The sequence below is a fragment of the Salarias fasciatus genome, chromosome 17, assembly GCF_902148845.1.
Source record: "Salarias fasciatus chromosome 17, fSalaFa1.1, whole genome shotgun sequence".
Lineage (NCBI taxonomy): Eukaryota > Metazoa > Chordata > Actinopteri > Blenniiformes > Blenniidae > Salarias > Salarias fasciatus.
The window spans coordinates 18,709,093-18,726,603 of NC_043761.1; the positions used below are offsets into that span (position 1 = coordinate 18,709,093).

General features: G+C 45.1%; 2 protein-coding genes across 7 annotated transcripts in view; both read right to left on the bottom strand.

Annotated features, from left to right (window-relative positions):
- The window catches only part of LOC115403871 (interferon-induced protein 44-like), a 391,401-nt gene that overhangs the window by 281,944 nt on the left and 91,946 nt on the right, over positions 1-17,511 (bottom strand). Inside the window, exon 8 of one of the 3 annotated variants that reach the window (XM_030112908.1) lies at positions 1,828-1,836. The exons of 1 other annotated variant lie outside the window; for it this stretch is intronic. The gene's annotated coding sequence lies outside the window, so the exon portion shown is untranslated. Of the gene's footprint in view, positions 1-1,827; positions 1,837-15,936; positions 16,018-17,511 lie in introns of those variants that run through there. One more of the 3 variants, XM_030112907.1, reaches the window with a different exon arrangement.
- The window catches only part of LOC115403851 (uncharacterized), a 244,366-nt gene that overhangs the window by 121,363 nt on the left and 105,492 nt on the right, over positions 1-17,511 (bottom strand). The window lies entirely within an intron of this gene.

Consider the following 17,511-nt stretch of genomic DNA (forward strand, 5'->3'; position numbering starts at 1 on the left):
AGGAAAAAAAAAAAAACGGAAAAGGTGATCAACAGTGATCTCTGGTGGGTTCTAGATAACATAAATAAAAAATTAACCTTCAATTTCAGTGCTCCAGGGAGTGACGAAGGGGCATGAGGACAAACCCACCAGCTTCTTGAGGTAGGCAGGCCACCTTCCGAAACAGGTCCCGCTCAAGCAACTGTGCATTTGTCATCCTGACCTGTCCGTTTCTTGTGCACACTATATCGAGCAGTCCAGAGCTACAGGGTTGGCTAAACAATGGTGACGTGTGACGCTGGTGCAGGATTTCGCATTCAAAAGAACCATCTGCATTCTGCTGTCGAATGAAGGCGAATCGTTGATCTTTCAAAAGAAAGTAACAGTCCTTTGCTTTGATGGAAGAGATCTTTTTAGGCTTTGTAGTGCTCATACTCATGTCTGAGTGTTCCAGTTCCGCCAAACGCCTCGTCACCTGTTCCAGAGGACTTCTTCCACTCCTGACATGCTTCTTAATTTTCTGGAGGTAATTTTCAAAGGGGAAACATGACACTTCATTTAATGAGCACTGGAAGTGGCGGACATCTTCGTGGAGATGCGTTAATCCATGTACATTGTACACTGGGAAGGTCTCACCATAGAGGTGAGCACTGTTCCTGACAAAGTGCTGGAGCAGGTCTTGGGCATACTGGACATAACCATTGCGAATCCTGTCATCTGACTCCAGCAGTATTGACATAGCCACCGTCAAGGACACGAAATGTTGGTACAGTTCCGGGGACAACACGTTTTTCAGCACGACAGGTCCAGTGTAGAGGCGAAACTGCCTGAGTTCAGTTGCTTTCCATCTGTCAAGCTCGTGTAAAGCTCGGGGCTGTCGGGCAAAATCGCTGGGCATCTTGCCTCTCAGAGCAACCAGTTTCTCAGAAATGGTTTCCTTTTGTCTTGCTGATAACCGACAGGTTGTCGGGCCCTGTGTCAAGTACACCAACATGCGTCTCACCACACCCAAGCAGACCATGTGCATGTAGTCCAAGACAAAAGAGGTAATGCAAGGCACTCCAGCAGCAATGAAGGGGCTGACTCCTTGCTGGTGGTTCTTGTACTCCCATTTAGAGAAACCATCATCCGTACGGGAAGTGCATTCATGATGGGTGAAAACTACTCTTCCCTCAACACGGGTACCCCTGGTGATGCATCTGTCGCAGCTCTCATATGAAGTATGACCCTTGATGCATTTCAGAAACGCCCTAGCTGGCGCATCACAGACCAAGGAGACAATGGTGACAGAGTAAGTCTGGCCTTCAAAAGTTATGCCATCTTGTTTGAGGTGAGCATACTCAGTCAGGAAGTCTCGAAGGTATTCCTCAACAGGGCTAGGCTTCTTTGACCCACTAAAAATGGCAACAATAAATGGATCAAATCTGCCACACTTCACCAGTATCGGCCAGCACTGCACTCCACTACTTTTAAATAGTGGTACACCATCGATGTTTACACTGAGGTGCACATCATGCCCCTCCAGGTGTCTCAGGTAACGAAGGATGCCCTTCTCCAGCCCGTAATACTTATACTGGCCGCCACATTTGGGTTCTGTCACACTTGTCTGTGGTGTACTGAGGAGTGTTCGGCAATCCAAAGGCAATAGGTGGCCTTGTTTCCTTAATATTGGCAATAACCCATTGATTGCTCTGTGTGTCAATTTGTGTTCCAGTGCCCACTGTCTTAGTTCTTCCTCAAAGCTGCTTGTCACTTCAGGGTCAGCGATCAACGATTCAGATTCAGAGTCAGTACAGTCAAAATCAGTCTCAAAGTCGATGCTGTGTGGTGCCCCAGGTGCACTAACATTCACTGACCCTGAAGGACCAGACTCACTGTCTCCAGCTACACTTGCAGCCCTTGGATTCTCGCTAGCACTATCCTGGTCGCTACTGTCTGAACGTCTGAGAAGTTCGTGTAGGTCTCTTTTGAGTTTCCGGAATTTTTTTATTCTGTGGGTCATCTGAAAATGTAAACGTGCACTATTAGCTTCACGTAACCTTTAAAAAACAAAGACTGGACATTTGAGTGTATGTGATAGTTGTATCCACCTCAGTTGTGTTTGGCTGTCCGTCCGAAGTCAGGCTGTCCACCTGAAGGAAAGGCAGAGAACAGTTTTAGAAAGTTTCCTTGTAAATGTGACAGAAAGTAGAAATGGTCATTGCACGCGCTCACACCTGCACGTGTGAAAACACACACAAACATTATATATATGTATACACACACACAAAGAAGAAGAAGATGATGTTTGCAGTTCAGAGATCATCATCTTCTTTGGAGCGGGTGGCAACCAACAACTTTGGTGCACAGCGCCACCTACTGTGTCTCTTGGTGAATGTACTTCAGTTTACAGCCTTATCACCGTATTCACTTCAGAGATCTGTAAAACCTAAACAGCATGTGTCTTGTGACACTGGGCTGTTGTGGCGGAGTGGCGTGAGTGGACATGAGGAAATATTGGAGATACTAATGAGTTTTTGGACGATGAAAGCCGTTTTGGGAGCCGGCGCCACACGTCCCATTGGCTAACAGTATACGGATGTTTGCAGCTCAATTTTGGATCTAAATTTCTCCCAAAGCACTGTTTGGACCAGAAAACCCTTTTGGATGAGTATATTGTTCTACTCCCTTCTATAAACAACATGAAAACTGTTTAAACCAAACTTATTCTTTAAGGTTGTCAGTTGTCACAGATAAATGATATGTGGATTTAGATTTTTTTGATTAAAGATGTACACTTGTTTCTCAGTTGTCTGAAAGATGACCAGTGGCAAAACCACTTGTCCTGGCTTTGGCCCATGCCCAGTCACACTGATAGCATCCGACAATTCAGGGGAAAACCAGGGGTTATTTGTCCTTTCACTCTGAATTTCCAAAAATAAGCATGTTTGTTTAAAGTTTTTTCAAAACTTTCTTTAAAAAATGCCCATGCAAGCTCAACTTCTGGCAACAATTCTGATTCTAAGACAGCCCAAGACCCACCTTTCCACAAAATTTCATTGCAATCCAACCATTACTTTTTCCGGAATCTTGCTAACAAACCAACCAACAAACCAACCGACGTGATTCGATAACCTCCTGGCTGAGGTAAATATTTGCTTCACAGTGTATGTCACAAGTGTTGAAGCATAACAACGGCTAGCATTAAGCGAAGCAGTCAGATGATATAAAGCAAAAGTGCTTTGGACTTTGGGTAGGTTCACAGGAAAAACTGACAACAAATTGATGACCAAACAGAGTGCACGGCTGCAGAACTAGTGCCGCTGTAGTAGGTGTCCTGCATTCTTAGCACCTCGACAGTAGTACTAACACAGAAGACCATGTTTTGTCCCACGTCCCAAAATGTCAAGCAGCCTAGTAATATAATAAGCAATGCCGTCATCTTCATCTTACTGCACATCACGAATGATTAAGTAACAGTGCTACAGTTTTGTGTGGTTACCCAAGGTCCAGGGAGATGCAGCAGGCCAAGACCAGGTTAGCCAGGTCTCCTGAATGGTATAGCAAACCAAGCTGGTTAGCTTAGGCTCCGGGGGATGCAGCAAGCCAAGCTGTAGCAGTTGTTAGCTGTTAGCATGGCCGCGGCATCCTGGACGGTGTTAGCCGTCGACGTGATGGCAGCGTCCTGAACAGACTGAAACCAGCGGTCGCATTGTTTATGCTCTCGGAGTTCCTGCACGTTCGCCAGAAGCTCTGGTGAAGGTCCGAGTGGCGGCTCTCCTCCTCCAGCTAGCTTCCCGCTGGAACCGCGGCGCTAGCGCCTGTACAGAGTCCCTGTTAGCGGCTGTCTCTCGGGTCAGGGCCGCTCAGGTGTCTGGCTGTGAGCCTCGTGTTAGCAGAGCAGCAGCAGAGCAGCTAGTGGGTCACTGAGTGAGCTGAATTCCTCGGTCCAAAGCTCCAAAAATAACACTATAAGTTTTTGCCTGGAAGAATATAGCTAGTCACGTCGACAAGCAGCCCACTAGAACAATGAGCAACATAAAACAAATCTCAAGGACTGACCTTACACCGTTCTCTTTCGCTTGTTCTCTACACGTCGTCACCACGTGTATGATGGCAGTGGCACGGGGAATATTTTGAGTTTTGGCCAGATGGGGCGTGTCCTACGGGTTTGTCATGACGCATCTGATCGAGTATCCCCAATTCCCCACTAAAGAAAAGTGACACTTTGAATACGCCAAAGGCTACTCGATAGTAGGATGCATAATCATTTTATTTGTGATTTTCATTTTTTTTAATTACAAATTATTTTAGAAATACAAAAATTGTTAAGTATTTGTACTTCAAAATGATGTTTAATCACTGATATACACCTACTAATACACACAAATAACAACTGTTAGGCCAAATATAATTGTTTTTGTAAATCCCCCACCTGTGTTAGACGTCATTTTGATGTCCAAAAAAGTCAGGTGAAATGACTAACTATATTTAGACGTCTAATAGAGGTCATAGTTTGACGTCGAAATAGTAGACCTAATTTGGACGTCGTTTTTTGGTACAGAACTGGTCTTAGACGGACCGACGTGATATGGATATGATCTGAACGTCTATGCGACGTCCTATGTTTAGTGGGTACAGGACATTTATTTTTTGTTTTCTGTTTTCGTCCATTTTGGTTTTTCTGGTTTGAAAATGGCTTTGTCCTGTGTGACTGTGGTTACATTTTGCCTGAAATAAATAAAGAAATTGTAAAAAAAAAATTGTAATTGAAACTTCATGCTTGCAGGCATTCGCTCAGCCATAGCAGATGGTAAGAGGCCTTCGCCTGCTGCATGGCGGCAGATGGTAAGAGTGATAGCAGATGAGATGAGGAAGAATGAGGCAAACCCAGCACGCTCACAGTGCCTTACAGTTTACATCGTCCATCAATGTCCAAACAGTTTTGCTGATCAACTTGACAATGGTCAGCTTCAGGGAAGTGGATATACATCACTCCTAATCCAAGTTAAAAATCGTATTGAAAACCTCAACCGCACAAGAAGCTTTCGACAGCACCAGTAATGGAGGATTTAAAAACCAAGTGGCTGAACGGTGCTGTTGAAAATTGCTTGTGCGGTTGATGCTAAGAATACAGTGGACTCAATAAATACACTGAAGGCTTAACACCTCATTAAAAGAAAGAAAAACACATTCAAGCCCAGTTGAATGTGATAGTGTCGATACTTAATCAGAGATACTTTATATGTAATGTGTTTCTGTTTGTTTAGATTAACAACAGTGGAAACTGTATTTATGTCAGGATGTGTGTTTTTATCGTAAAGATTTGAAAAACCCTGAACAACTTACAAACTTGAAAATATGGATTTTCACTACCACAGCTCATTATCAATGGCAGTGGAAAAACAAATCCTTTGCAACAGGTTATCTAGTTTTTTTGCTTGAGGTTCTCTATCTCCAGCAGCGGTGCTCCCCAGGAGCATCCAGGCTTCTGCAAGCTGGGCTCTAAGATTACAGGCTTGTTGTGGCAGAGCTGCTGATAGTGGCATCGCTCATCGTGGGGGATCCCAACCATCGTGACTAATTCGGTCAAAATGAAACCAAACACTGGACACCAGCACGAGCTTTTAACATTGCTCCAGTGTCCAAAAAATTAGGTTGTAAGATGTAGCTTTTGAATCCTCGACTATCAGGAGTTGCAGTTTTTGGCTGCGGAGGCCAGATTGTGTTTTCTGTGCCCGGAGCTCTCTGGCTGCCTGGTTTCTGTCCGTCTTCAATGAAAACCTAAGACAGCAGCCTTCAGAAGGCCTGACTCAGCACAACTGCTGAGGGCAGTCTGGCCTCTGACTGGTGGATTCACCAAGATGTAGAAATGGGCGCAGAGGGAGAGATGGTTCTCAGCTGTTACCATGTGATAAGACAGTCTGTCTTACTTTCATTTTCTTTCTTTCAAAACAAATTTGGACATTAGATTGGAGGATTTCTGGAGAATTTCAGTTTGAGTGTTGAGAATTTCTGCTGATACTCTGATCTTGCGTTGTTTCCATTACTTATTTTCAGTATGCAGTTATAATGGATTTATCTTTCAGTTACTTATTCTAATCATAATTTTCCCCAAATTATTCCTATCAACATTGACAACAAAGAATGGAACAACTATAGAAAAGTTAAACATCAACAAACTTTGTTTCACTGAAAAAGTCTGTTGTTTTATTTATTTATTTTTTTCATGTATGAACTGAAAGCTCCACAGACTCTTGAAGTGACTTTTACAAACTTTTGTCCACTGTCTTTTCCAAACAGGCCAAGTGTTTTGGAAAGAAATGTCGCAGCAAACTTAAAAAAAAATGAAAGAAAGAAAGGCTCTCTTATCACATGGTAACAGCTGAGAACTGTCTCTCGCTCTGCGCCCATCTCTGTATCTTGGTGAAATAGGTGGAATGTAGTGTGCTCTTGCTTGTTTGGAACAAAAACTAGCAGCCACAGTGGCTCATTCTGGTCTGGTTTGAGGAACACTGATATACAGCAATGACTTCGGGATGTCATCTGGACTGGACAAGTGTGGGTGGATGGTATCAAGGAGACCGTGTGTGTGAAGAGGAGGAGAAGGAGGAGCCATCCAAGATGGCGGCAGGAACATGACGCTGAGAGTTTCTGCTGACTCACTAAGTAATATACTGTCTTCATATACCTGTACTTGGACATTTAACAGCACTAAAGTTGGGTTGAGTGGTTCCAGCACCCATCTAAATGTGTGTCTGTAGATGAGCAAGCCGTGTAACTGAAATTAGACTGTCCGGGTTAAACAAATGACAACTTCTGTACCGAGAGTCACGAGGAACACAATCAAAGAAAAAAACCGCAACAAGGAAAAACGCTAAAGAAGCAAGGGAAAAGAGAATGCCCTAGACTCCTGCGCCCACGAGTAGTTGCAAGGAAGAGACCGGAGGAGGGAGTAAGGAGCTCCCGGGCTCGACTCGTTCAGGACACGGCGTTGAGGTGGAGGCGCTGCCCGGCAGGAGTCGGCCAGGTGGCGGTAACCACAACAGTGGTGCTCGCCCTAAACTCCTCTTATCTTGTAAATGGTATTGATGAATTATAGCCTGGTTTTTTTCTTCTCCCGTTTGTTTGGGGTTTTTTTCTTGTTTTTGTTTTTGCTTTTTGCTTTTTTCTTTTCTTCCTTCTCTCCTACGAAATATGGAAAATTTTGTTTTGGTTGAAAAGGGTTAGGCAGAATAAGTGTTGACTTTAGCCTAAACCCTTCGGTCAAAGGATGATGAAGTTGATGATGATTTTGATGATGAGTTGTTGATGTTGACGATGACAACTTATGTGGATGGCGATGATGATGATGATAATGCTATCATAGTACACAATTGTTACAATGTTTACTTTTTTACTTGCTGACCGAATAAATGTACTACTACTAAAAAAAAAAAAAAAAAATACTTTGAATGAACTTTTGTCAAATACTTAAATGCCACACGTAGGATTAATTGTGCTATATTTTGTCTTCTCTAAAGGGTTTTCACCAGAGAACCTTCTAACAACTAAGAGCTAAAGACTTAGAACCTAAAGAAGAGCCCAAAGAAAACTAAGAACTCACTAAAGGGTTCAGAAATCAAAAGAAAACTAAAGGAACAAAAAAATTATGGACAATGGACTCCATGCACAACTTCACCACTTCCTGAACTTCAGGAGGCTCCTTGTTTCCTGTCTTTCATGATAGGACGAGCTGATTAATCCAGGTGTCCCTGACCTCTGTAACCACAACAGTGATATTCAGACACACCTGCAGTAATCAGCTTGTCCTATCATGAAAGATAGGAAACAAGGAGCCTCCTGAAGTTCAGGGAGTGGTTGAGTTGTGTATAGAGCCTTTAAAAAATTGGAAGAAAACTTGGACTGATTCTTTGAGTGAAATCCTGTTTAACATCCATGCAAAGAGAAGGCTCTGTTTAAGTACGGAGCAGCACAGAAACTCAGACGACTCGACAGTGAAAAACCAACTTGTCAGTGAAAACCAACAGTCAACAGAGGTCCAGTGAGTGGAACATAAAATGGCCGACTCTGTAGTCTTGCAGCAATTGAAAACCAGTAGAACGTCAGCAAAACGTCTAATTTCCAGACTGGCAAATACAGTAACTCGAACACACACCATAATGTCTGAGGAGGAACTCATGGAAAGCTTAAAAAAACTCACAATTGAAATGAACAATGTCACTGAAGCAAACAATGATATTAAAGCTCAATACCTGGCAGAAAACGAATCTGAGCGGAACAAAGAAGCGTGAGATGAAACGCAAAGAACTGACTTAGAAAAATCTGCAAGTGAATGTGAGAAGAAGCTGGAGGAGCTCTAAAGACCTAATTCGAAACACATTGTGGGAAAACTGCGGAGAATAAGAGCTGACAGTGGCAGTGCAAACAGCAGAGACAGAAGCAGACCAGATAACAAATTTCAATATTAGTGAAGCAAAAGAAGCCTTTGACTTCATGATTGAACACCTGGAAAGTTTGGTGGGGGACGCCAAAAAAGACCCTGATGAAGTGGAAACGCTGGGCGCCAACTGCTGAGCAAAGGATGTTTCATGGTCGGGTGGCAGAGCTTGAATTCATCCTTCCCAAACCGATTTCCAGAAAAGCAGACTTCATTCGAGCAAAAGCCAGAAAGGACTCGGAGAGAGCGATGGATGTGTCTGCTGTCATCTATTCAACACCAGTCATCAGTCTGAAGCCAGCCTCTCGACCGAGGTTCACTGGAGTCAGCAGTGGTAGGCACAGCTAACCAAAAAGTTAGCTTCGATAACCGTTCTTCCGCTAACTGAAAAGTTCGCTTTGATAACGCAAAACCGATAAACTGCTTAAAGATTTAGCTGAAGCTAACAATAACCGCTAACCTAACGCCTGGTTCACACAGGACGCGCCGCCCGCGGAAGTGGCAGCACCGCACACCGAGTTTTGGATTGAGCTCCTATCTGACGGTTCATAGACGCGGCGCCGTGAGCGGAGCAGCTCGCGCTCTGCAGCGCGCCCACTCTGCTCCTCTCTATTTTCTCCGCGAGCCCCGAACGCCGAGAGCACATAGGGGATTATTTGTTGACGTTGCGCCATGACGCAAGCACGTATGCAAGTTATTCAAATATCCCCGGAATCTTGAGTTCTAGGGCTTTCTAACAGTTTTTGAATCGTTTCAATCAGACAAACGGATCGGGAGTTATATGCATTACAAAATCCATGTTTTTTCGAAACAATTTTTGGCATTTTTTAACCGCAGAGAAGAGACATTTCATTACTTTGCACAGTAAAGGAAGCACGTACGAGAGGCGTTCAAGTACCCTCGGAAACCAGAGTCGCTAATGTGTAAATTTAGCTAATTAGTCCACTAATGTTTTTCAAAGTTAGCTGAACAGCTAATCCGCTAATGAAAATGTTAGCTTCGCAAATTAGCAGTTAGCTGATTAGCGGACTGTGCCAGTCACTGGGAGTCAGACATGAATTCCAGCACTGGAGAAAGGACTGGGAAGCCCTCCAAGCTCAAGGAAAACCATCAGGCTTTAAAGAAGTCAAAACGTTCCAACTCATTGACAGCATTGATGAAAAAAATCAAGAAATATCTTTGCCTGTCAAGCTACAATATGGCTGATGACATTTCACGAGTGCTGGAAAATCATTTTGGGAATAAAACAATCATCGTCATTGAGATTGTGGAAGCGCTCCAGAACCCCCCAGCAATCAGATCCCACCAACCAAGGAAAATCATTGAGCTTATTCAAACAGTTTAGAAAGCTCTCTCAGACCTGAGTGACCTTGATGAGGTTGACACAATAAAAAAATCCACTGGTTATGAAATCCATTGGGAGCAAACTCCCTGATGTGCTGAAGAAAGAGTGGCTTCTCCATCTGTCAGAAAAAGGCAGCTCTCTGACTTAGGCTCAGCGGTTTGACTATCTCCTTGCATTTCTCAGAAGCCACATAGCTCTTTATGAGGAATTGGACCAGCTCAACGGCGATCCACCGAAGACCAGGCTCGAACCATGGCAAGTGCAGACCAGGACCTCCAGTCAAGTGAACACCCAGTCTCCTGGATGTGTCATCTGTGGAGAGAGAGGGCATCAAAAGAAGCTCTACTTCTGCAAAAAATTCCACACGCTAAAGCTGTCTGAGAGAAGGGATGCAGTGAGAAGGATTGGGGTGTGCCAGAGATGCCTCGAAGTTCATTCATATAACAGTCACAACTGCAAAACTGATTTCATCTACAAGAATCCAAGCTGCAGCTAAAACACAGAGCATCACTTCTGTCTATGCCCAGAGGCAAGGGTAAAGTTGGAGCAGTTGGAGGAGGTAACAACTGGAGGAGCTACACTGAGGCCCAGTTAAAGTTTGTTAAAAAACTGTTTGCGTTCTCAAATACTGTGTCAAGACATGCACATGCCACTGACTCACAAAGTCTGTTGGAGGAATATGGAGTAGCGGAATGGCCAGTCATCATGATGCTCCTTGAGGTCACAGCAAATGCAGGTCAAAAGATTGGCACCCTAACTGACCTTGCATCAGACACGAACTACATCACACATGAAGCGGCAAAGCATCTGAATTTGAGGAGTGAAGCCATAACTCTTGTGGTCCATGGAATTGGAGGTATGGAAGTTGCAGTCAAAATGAGGCAATACTTCCTAAAAATCCGGGTCCGCTCAGACAAAGGGACGTACGACTCCCATCAGTTAGTCTGCTATGGACTTGACAACATCGTAGACATTCACCATCCTGTCACAGCCGGGCAAATTTAGAAGTTCTTCCCAGACATCCTGCTTGGCGAATTACAGAGACCAAAGGAAATACACCTCCTAAGAAGGTCGGCTAGCCCCGCAGAAGGTGTGCACTGTAGGTGACCTTGTTCTGTGGGATGGACCATGTGGTGTATGACTTTAAGCCACAGCATAGTCATGACAACGTGACGTGACTGCCGTAAACTGGGGATACACAGCTCAGTGTAATGCTGCTGATGTGCAATAAAGTACTGTGAGCGCACCACTATTATCTGTGTATTATTGGACATAACATTGGCGACAAGGATGAAGCTCCCGCTTGCACCTCTGCCTCCTTTTCTTCCTCTACCCGGCGAACCACCGGTACTGTGGCCCCGCTGGTATGGGTTATTCAGGACTTTTATCGAGGCCATTGGGCTAGCCGATGCTAGGGATGCTAGACTGAAGGCTATGCTACTCCACAGCCTGGGCAGCGAGGGACAGCGGATTTTCTGAACTCTGGGACCAGCACCGAAGTTTGACGACTGTGTGGCCTTGCTATCACAACACTTCGCTGCTCCACAGAGTGTCACTGTACGACGCATCGTCTTCTGCCAACGCAAACAGTGGCCGGGTAAGTCTGTTCATAATTACGTTACCAACCTCCGGTGCCTGGCCAGCCTGTGTAAATTTGGGACTTTGGAAGACAAGATCATTAGGGATCAGCTAGCAGAGCACACAACCAACCCCCGGCTGCGGGAAAAGCTGTTTATGTCCCCGGACAACACGATACTATCAAGAGCAGCGGAGCTAGCTTTCCAGCTCGAGTCGGCTGCACAGTTATCATCACAGCGAGCGGCGTCTGACTCGCCTTCCTCCCACCCGGCTGTGCTGGCGCAGACAGTAGCCCTGACCACCCCACTCTCTGAGCCCTCCTACATGCTCGACAAGCTGGAGGTGAACGTCGCTGGACGCCGAGACAGCACGGTATGGCAGCAATATGGAAACTGCGGATCGCCATCTCACCCCACACGAGCACCCAGCTGCCCAGCCACTGGACAGCGGTGCCAACGCTGTGATAAGCCGAACGATTTCTTCAGGGTGTGTCGCTCTGCCCCGGCCCCTGCGCACCCCCGGTCTCGCTCGTCCGCGTCTTCTGGCCCAACAACAATCTACTCAGTGGGCTCGAGCACCAGGCCATTTAAGTGGTCCATGGTGGAGCTGGATGGTGTCAGCCTATCACTACTGCTCGACACTGCAGCCTCCAGATCTATCCTCAATGAGTCCACAGTGTGCCAGTTCTTCCCCCGGATGTCAATTAAGGCTGGTGCGGAAGATCTATATGGCTACGGACACGCCAAGATTGGCATGGTGGGCACTGCCACCTTTGCTGTGTGTTACGGCTCCAAGGTCCTCCCAGCATTTACCTTCCAGGTATCACATCAGGGCGTCAACCTCCTTGGCTTTGACCTATTCTGTGCCCTCGGTTTCTCCATCACGGATAACCTGGGCACCACCATACTGACGGTGGCCACGCTCTGACTGCTCTGCTGGCCGTCCCTGTTCACCGGGCTGGGTTGCCTCGCCGCTTTCAATCACCAGCCACTCGTTGATCCAGCTGTGACCCCAGTCATCCAACCCCTGTGGCGGCTGCCCCTCGCCCTGCATGACAACATCACGGCTGAGCTGCACAAGCTCCTGGATGCAGACATCAATGAGCAGGTGGATGCGTCCCCATGGATCTCTAACCTCGTCGTGGCGAAGAAGAAAACTGGCGTCCTGTGGCCCTGCATCGACCTCAGGCAGGTAAACAAGGCAGTGATCCCTGATAAGTACCCGCTACCCACAAGGGAGGAGCTTTCAGCCAAGTTTCATCGCTTGATAGTATTCTCAAAGCTTGACCTCCGGCAGGGCTATTTGCAGGTCCCCCTCCACCCCGAGAGCCGCAATCTCACTGCCTTTGTGACCCACATAGGGGTCTTCAGATACACCCACATGCCATTTGGTCTCAGCTCTGCTCCCTGTTTCCAGAAGATTATAACTGCCATCTTCTCATTTATTCTGAATGATCTTTTCACGTCGTGGAAGTTGGATTTTATGTTGCCCACGGAGACATGGCTGCAAGTCGGTGAGTTGACCCAGTTTTCTGAACTTTTACCTCCTGACTGCTTCTATCTTAACTCACCTTGGACCACGGGTAGAGGTGGAGGACTGACAACTGGGTACAGATCCAGCTACACCTGTCGGCAGGTACCGGCAGATTCATTTTCCAGCTTTGAGCTTCAGACATTTGTGATAAAATTTGATACTCCAGTCACGTGCACATTGGTGTATCACCCTCCAAAGTTTAACAAAGATTTTATTCAGGACTTTACAGACTTTCTATCATTCTTGATCCTGAACTTTGATCAGTTTTTAATTGTTTGGGATTTTAAAATTCATGTCTGTTGTGAATCCAGACCTCTGGCCAAAGACTGTTTAAATTTGATCAGTTCTTTTAACCTGACACAGTTGGTGTCTGGCTCTACACAGAACGGGCATGCCCTGGACCTGGTGCTGTCCCATGGACTTAATGTAAGGATGATTGATATTTGTGAAACATACATTTTGGATCACTTTGCGATACTATTTGCGGTAACGTCTCAGTGCGTGGTCACTCCACGCGCTTCACCTCGTTGGGTGCGCACAATTCATTCCCAGACAGCCTCCTCATTTTCTGGCACTTTCAGTGAAATGTATCATTTTGACGTGCAAAATCTCACCTTGGACGAACTCCTTTCATATTTTGATAGCACTTGCACGAACGCTTTGAACGCAATAGCTCCCCTTAGGCTAAATCGCCACAAGCTCAATGCGCAACCCTGGTTAAATGAAGAGACGCACAAGCTCAGACGCACGTGTAGGCGTGCTGAACGGCAGTGGAAGAAGGACCGTCTCCAAGTCTCCATGCAAATACTAAAGGCTCATGGAGTATCAGAGAGCAGTTAGAGCTGCATAAAGCACTTTTCTGTCAAACCTGGTGTCCACAAATTATCAAAAACCCCAGTTGCTTTTCAACACGCTGAAATCTGTTGTAAACCAATGTGATAAAACCATTCATGTGCTCTCAGTAGCCCTTTGTGAAAATTTCCTGTCATTTTTCAGAAACACAATTTCTGCTCTGATTGTCTTCTTTGTCTGTAGAGGACCCACTGGCTCCATCAGTTTGTCATTCTAGTTTTGACTGTTTTGAAACTGTGTCTCTAACTGAACTGACTAAAATAGTTAAGCAGTTGAAACCTTCATGTCCTCTGGATGCAAGGATGGAAGGACCCACGCGCAGGCGTTCAGAGTTCAGCTTGTTTATTTACAGGATTCCAGGGAAACAAACGCAGGGCAAGCTGAGCTGAGGTGAAAGCAGGGACACAGAACACACGGACAACCCACAACGAACCGACAAGGACAAGTGAGGGAATCTATCTTTAAATAAGGTAGACACAGGTGAGGCACATTAGGGCACTAACGAGGAAGGAGACCAGGCAGGAAAACATGAGGAATAGACAAGCAGGTGAAACAGGGCATGCAAAAATGGGGAACACAAAACCAAAACCGGCCCAGAGCGCCCCCACATGGCTGGAGGGGCGCAGGGCGTGACACTGGACATAGTCCCAAGTCGCTTGTTTAAGGATGTTTTTGATTGTATTGGTCCATGCATTGTGCAAATGGTGAATGTCTCTTTAATGTCTGGATGTTTTCCCTCATCACTGAAACATGCTGTTATACAACCACTCATCAAACAGATTAACCTTGCATTCCATTCCATATCTTACATGGACGTGCTTACAGTGGTGTATAACTCTGTGTGTAGTCATGACTGCTGATGCAAACACACACACACACACACACACACACACACACACACACACACACACACACACACACACACACACGCTAACATCTTCACCAATAACTCTCACGAGTATTTTAACACAGAAACGCCACTGCCTACGATTACCATTTTACCAGAGTCAGAAATGAAAATGCTCATTTAGTGCAAAAAATTTAATAAAACCAGACTTAATTCAAGATTTCAAAACTTTTATTATATAAAGACTTTTATTTTTAACAGAAACAGGAAGTCTTGGCATTCAACAATTATTCAATCAACTTAAAGGGACTTAAGGCAAGATTTGTGAAAAACTACACATGCCTTTTCAGTTTATTCAGTGCTAATGTGCCATGAAGCATTAAAAATTTAATATAACAGGCAAATCTGCGTATCTGTCTGTTGCCTTAACTTGGGCCAAATAATTTTGGTGCCGTTCGGGGTTCGAATTTCCCCGCAATCGTGAGGAAGTGACGTAAATTGACGCTATATGTGCATTGCTGAATAGGAAGAACATGGCCGCTGTGGACACGGACTCAAACACTGCATCCCTGGTTCAGTGCGGTGAAGACGTACAGTCTGTAAAAGCCTCAGTATGCTTCCCCGTCGCAGCGACGCTGTTCCTATGCCGTGTACGTAGCGTGTACGCAGTGCCTACGCTAGGGCTTGACGCGCACCAGAAGTGTTTGTGCACGCTCCCGTGCCGCCTCAGCTGGTGGCTGCAGTTACCCACAGCACCTATCGCAGCAGCACTGAGGTAAATTTTGTAAAGTTGCCTTAAGTCCCTTTAATAATCACTAACATTTTCTCTGAATAAATATTTATATGAACAATTCAACAGTAAGACTCTGCATTTGACTCAAAAATCAGCATCATTACTGATTCCTCAAACATGACAAATCATGGCTACTCAAAAGTCTCATCAATTTTAGATGAACTGAAATTCACTTGTGCAGCTATAACAATCTGTCTTATATCTGGAGAGAAATTTTAATTCATAACCAAACAAACACATCCAAAGAAACCTCCCCACAAAGACAACAAAGTTATAAAAAGGGCAGTGAACAAATCTTAGTGTTTTGGTCTGACCTCTGAAGAACTGAAAGCTCACACTATACTGCCTGTTTATCTTCATTCACGAACATTCATACAGAAACTTTGATACTGACATTGATAACATTTTAGTTCCGTTTTCAGGTGTGAAATTTCAAAGTTTTTATAATCACTGTTTTCAATCATGTTTCATGCTGTGATTACCATTTTACCAGAGTAAAATTTGATCATCATCTGGGGCAGGCTGGTCATTCAGGAAGTCATCTCCGTAGTCAATGATCTTTCTCATTGCGCTCAGTATCAGTGAATCCGTCTCAACATCTGTTTCGAATTCTGAGCTGTAGTTCTTCACTGGGAAGATGCAGTTCAGTGGAATTCCCAGCACAGCACTCACTGCTTCCATCTAAGTTGGAACCAAAAAAATTGAACAGTTTAAAAGATTATTACGGTCAGACTATTTTAATTTACTTTAATGACTGCAATCATGGTCGTCCCCTCTGTGAAGATCTGATGCTGTATTGGTCGTCACCAGCTCATGAAATCTCACCATACCTGCTGTTTGATGTGCTTGCTCTTGTAGACATTCTTCAGGTCTTTTTGGACTTCAGGACAGGCTTCATCGATTTTGGTAAGAACAGCGATTTGTGGGATTCCTGCCAAGAAAGAGTAAAAACCCAGTGATCACAGAATTTGTATGAGTACTCAGTGTCGGCAAGTACAAACAAACAACAAGCTAATTCCATTGACCGACTATCATACTGCACTTGAACACAGCGCTGTGTGTTTTCTGGTATTCTCTCCCTGACTTTTGCTGCTGTGTGATCTCTGTGTTCAGCGAATGACAGCAATGATTGTGCATCACAGTGAGGATGCAGGTCTGAGGCTGAAGAGCAGAAAAGCAGTTTTATTAGTATTGTGAGTCTTTGTGAGATGAAGTTGCACTCCAGCCTCAGGAGCAGACTGAGTAGGGAGTTTAACTGAGTTCCCAGTGAAGTGAAGCAAACAGCCAGGGTTCCAGAAGCAAGTCGGGCGGAGCGGCAGGCGGCTGAGGCAGGTAACAGGAGCTGCCTGGAGATACAGGTAAGGGCTGATCGCCTTGTTCCTCATAATGCGTGTCCGCTCCGCTGTCCGCAGTAAATACATTGGTATTTTAAACCAATCAGCATCCGTCCACAGCCTCCCCTCCCCTTCATGTATTAACCGTGTGACCACCGTATTCAGGAGCCTCGCAGTGTGATGTGTACCGGTAGATGGTCACACCAGAAGAGATGGCCCTAGTGCAACCATTGGGACACAAGTTGCCGGTACCGTATCGCCGTTGGCCAATACTACACAGCCAAGTATCGCCATCGGTATCGGGGACCAAAACATGCTACCGCTACAACACTAATAGAAACTCAAGAGTATTTTCAGGGAAACGAGCCACAAATAAACTGCAAGTGACTGCTGTAGAAGACGAGGCAATGTTTCACTCTTTGTGTTGTCAAAAATCTTGGCGTAAACAAGTGTGTGGGTCCAACCGTTCATGTGGATTAAAAAAAAAAAAGGAACCGTATTATGTTTACAGCTGAATATATGCCTGACATGCTTGTAGAACAAAGATTTTTGCAATGTTAAGAACATCATGTTGAGCAGTTGGCACTACATTTGATGCTGCAAGCGTGATTTTGTTCCATGTGATGTATCTCTCCCTAACCACAGCAGCAGCTTTAGGTCATGACCGAAAGGCAGTGGCGGACCGTGCATTTCACACTAAGGCCTTCAGAACAGATCTGCCTGAACCAATCCACCTCTCAATAACTATTTTATGTCTATTAAAAAAATTATGCAGATATGCACATAAAGAGCTGTTGCATAGCAGATAGATACTTGTGCAGCCAGAATAAA